This window comes from Vicia villosa, unplaced genomic scaffold (genome assembly GCF_029867415.1).
Source record: "Vicia villosa cultivar HV-30 ecotype Madison, WI unplaced genomic scaffold, Vvil1.0 ctg.000102F_1_1_2_unsc, whole genome shotgun sequence".
In the NCBI taxonomy this organism is placed as follows: Eukaryota; Viridiplantae; Streptophyta; class Magnoliopsida; order Fabales; family Fabaceae; genus Vicia; species Vicia villosa.
Window position 1 is genome coordinate 45,879 of NW_026705015.1, and position 4,123 is coordinate 50,001.

A 4,123-nucleotide genomic window follows, 5' to 3' on the forward strand; every position below is an offset into this window, starting at 1 on the left:
TTCGAAGGGAAACTGGATTATGAATCAAAATTAGAGAAAAAACAATTTCTGAATAAAACCAAAATCTGTCTAGAAAGGGGGTGTGTTAGTAATGTTAGCATGAACTGGATTTATGTGTTAGCGCGTATGGGCCTATAGCAAGGGGGTGCACATAGCGAGCCCAAGGGAGTTTCAGTGATCCAATTATTATTGTTTTCAGATTTTTATTAAAAAAAAAATGGAATTAAAATTAAATTAAATTAACTAAAAGAAGGGGATTTAGGGTTTGTTGTTGTGACCTTTGAGCTTTTTCTTCTTCTTTCTCGCGAACGAATGCACAAGCGGCGCCGGAGCTACTCCGTACTCCACCGTGAATCTTCCCGCACCACCATGAACGGCGCTAAGTCCTTGCTTCAAGATCCCTCCTCTCACTCAGCGGCGACTATGACGACAAACTTCACCTTCTCCGATCAAAACTCCGGCCAACGGCGCGACGGAGAATCCTTCCTCTCCAATCAAACATACCGCACCGTCCGGTCACCATCACTTCTCGACCTCTCTTCGGTTCTCAATACCTTTCTCATCTTCCCCGATTGAGTCTTATTCTGAGACCGTGTTGTTGATGGTGCTAAGTGTAGATGAAGATTGATGATGAACTCGGACCAGTGAAGGTTGAAGGAGGTTATGAATTGATTCACCGCGTGAGGAGCGTTGCAGATTAGTGATGAAGATGAAGGCGATGGGATTGTGGAGCGTCTCACGGATTGTCGAAGCTTTGTATTGAATGGACGAATTGCGAGTCGAAGGCGCGTTGCGATATTGCCTATTGCATATGGTGAATTGATGAAGATTATAAAGATTCGTTGTTGCCTTGGCTCTGAAGAAGATGATGAGTTGAATTGAAGATGATGTTGTTCGGTGAAGGAGATTGATGAAGATATGTTGTGATGCGCGTTGTACGATGATGAAGATGATCAAGTTTTGTTAGATTCGTTATAGAGGTGAGTTCCCTTCCTTTTCCATCCTCCTTTTCTGTTCTGATATCCTTCCTCTTCTGATATTTTTTTATCTCTCCCTGTTTTTCTGTTTTCTATCTGTGATGTTGTTGCGATGAAGATGAAGATGTAGGGAGAGGATTTGTGATTGAAGATTGATTGAAGGGAGAGATTGCAGAGGTGATGAAGACTGAAGGGAGAGGGAGAATTGAAGATGGTGGAACAATGGTGAAGTGAAGGTTATGATCAACGAGAGAGAAAGCTCAGAGATGAAGAAGCTATGTCATATAGGTTGATGGAAGAGAGGTTAGTTACTCTTCTGTTATTCTATTGCTTCTTTTCTCTGCTGGTTTTTTCTGTTACAGGTCTGTTAGGAATCAGTTGGGGTTTTGTTAGCATTCTGTTTTGACAGTTAGGTTAGTTGCAAGATGGTGGTTATTCTGTTATAGGTTTTGTTGAAAGTTGTTACAGGTGGTTAGAAAAGTTGGTTATGTGGGTATGTGAAGTTAGTTAGAGGGTTTGACAGTTAGTGAAAATCAGTTAGGAGGTTGGGTTTTCTGTCATGATAGTTAGAAATTAGTTGGAGATTAGGAATTGGGTTATGTTAGTTATCTGTAGGTTTGAAAGTTAGTTATATGAAGAGAGTGGAGAGATTTTGGTAGTTACAAGGTGTTGACGATTCTGTTAGTTGGTGAGATGGCAGTAGGTTTAATTTGGATGGGAAATGGCTATGAATTAATTGGTGTGGATATATTGTTTTTATTCTGTATCTTGGTGGAGAACGTGTCTGAGTTTTGTATTGACTCAAGGTTTAATGATGCAGGTCTGAATGTAAAATAAACGCGTGAACACCGAACCGTGATAACTTGAATGTTACGCAGCACTCAGAATTTGGATTGGACCGAATGGCTCTGTCTTACTACTGTTGCAGGCTGCAGGTATTGGTGATAGTTAATTTGAACATGGTTTTTGAAAGGTTTAGGAATGTTAGTTATGAGGACAGCTGGGACTGTTAGTTATTTGTGGGAAAGTTTGTTATGTATGTCGGTTAGGTTAGTTAGAAAAATGATCGGTTAGAATTGGAGTGAAATGAAGGTTAGAGTTAGCTATAAATAGTGATTAGAGATTTTGAAGTGTACAGGGTTGCTACTGTTTAGTTTGCTGCAGGGCTGTTTTGAATGTGAATTGGGACTGGTTTTATTTAGTGCGTGATTTGGAACTGTTTTAATATATTTGCTGCACCACCTTTTCTTGAATTTTTCTTTGGATGGATGTGTGTTTATTTGTAGATTTTCTTGTTGCTGCTTTTTTCTCAATTCTTCTGGTGTAATGCTGTTGCGGCTTGTTTATGTAAGCTGCAGGTTGAATTGTTGCAGATAGTTTCACACCTTGGATCGGTCTCCTCATATTGGAAGCTGCAAGTCATTAGTTTCACACCTTGGATCGGTCTCCTCATATTGGAAGCTGCAAGTCATTAATCTGTGGAATTGATGCGGCAAGTGCGCCCACTGAAAGTTTTGTTGAAGGGATTTGGAAATTGGAAATCTTGAAGTATATAGAAAAATGAAGATGAACTGAGGCTCCTTTTTCTTTGTAATTCTTTTGTAGTTAAATCTTGGAATTTTCTTTGAAATGGACTTTGAAACGGTATTTGAATGAATGTAATATGGATTGTGTAATAGGAATATGGATTTTTTGTAATGAATTTGTATTGCAAACGCAACAGACTTTTGGGACATATGTGCATGTATGGACAATTGGTTTTATGATGAACGTTGAAGTTACTTGAATGATGAATGAATATGGGTTTTGATGAAGTAAACCTTGAATTGTTTGAAAATGATGAATACAATTTGAGAGAATGATGAAGCCTTTGTTAATTTGCACCCTTCTAAATTTATGAATGAAAACAAAGACTCTCCTTTGTAATTGGCTTGTGATGAGATGGCTTTTATGATGAATCATGTGCTGGACCCGTTTTTCAAATAGAATTGAATTTATCTTTTCCTTAAATTTGTTTTGAATTCAAACTCCAAATATTCTCATTCTTGCACTTTTGGATCTAGTAGCATTAAAGTAAGATGAAGACTACATGGAAGTCTTCACGATGGTCACACATTATACCTCTTCAAATTCTTGAATGACCCCAATGTCAATGGCTTGTAATTCCACTGATGAGCGGTATCCTTTGAATCATCACAAAAATAGGGAAATAAACCCTTACTCATTGAATTTGATGAATATGGATGAAGAATAACTTTGAAATTTAATGAAGAGGAAATCCATAATATCCATGATCCGCAACCTTAATTGCATAATTCAATCACAGAACAACCCGTTGAAACAAACTTATCTGGAGAGATGCATACCATTAAAACCCTAATCTGCTAGGAGACCTCTGATCCCATGTCTCAAATTATTGTTTAATGATGCATGTTTTGTTAATGACTTAATGAAGGTATGCCTATGAATGCGAAGCTTAAGCCAGTTAGAAATAAGGGGTAGGACAAATTTGGGGTATGACAGTCGCCAACCTATCAAATCCACATACATACACACAACTTACACCTCAGACACACTACAAATTTCAAACATCACAACCATTTATTTTACCCAACACAACCATTATCCTCAAATCCACCTAAACAACATAACTTCTACTACAAGCCATAAACACATAAATCTAAATGTCAACATAACAAAACTTCCAATTCACTATCAACGAATTAAAATTTTGAAAGCACGACGGTCAATCCAGAAGTCTACCATATCCTTTGAGACTATCTTTTATCTAATGATGAGACATAGACGTCTGCTGAGCCATTTCTGCAAAACCAACATAGCTAGGTCTTTAAAAATATTGTAATTTAAATATAAAACTTGTTGAAGCACAAAATAAGGAGAATATTAATAGGTAAGATACCAAAAGCATGTAGTTTAAAAAAGGTGAAATATTAACCTTGTGGTGAATTTTTCCTCACTAGAAAACATAAATTTTAAAACCCAATAAGATATTGATTATTTTGAATCCTAAGAGTAACAAGCTAAAATCCAACGTTACACACTGCTCCATAACGTCTGAAAATAGCTGATGCATATAAAAGAAGATACTCAAGCCTTCTGAAGGGATGGACGGAAGGATACATCAT

At 37.4% G+C, this 4,123-nt stretch overlaps 1 long non-coding RNA gene across 1 annotated transcript; it reads left to right on the forward strand.

Annotated features, from left to right (window-relative positions):
- The first annotated feature begins 311 nt into the window (after positions 1-311).
- Positions 312-2,771, forward strand: LOC131624110 (uncharacterized). The gene is made up of 4 exons (XR_009290466.1): positions 312-980; positions 1,096-1,280; positions 1,798-1,912; positions 2,336-2,771. It is a non-coding gene; the product is annotated as an uncharacterized LOC131624110 (long non-coding RNA).
- The last annotated feature ends 1,352 nt before the right edge of the window (positions 2,772-4,123 follow it).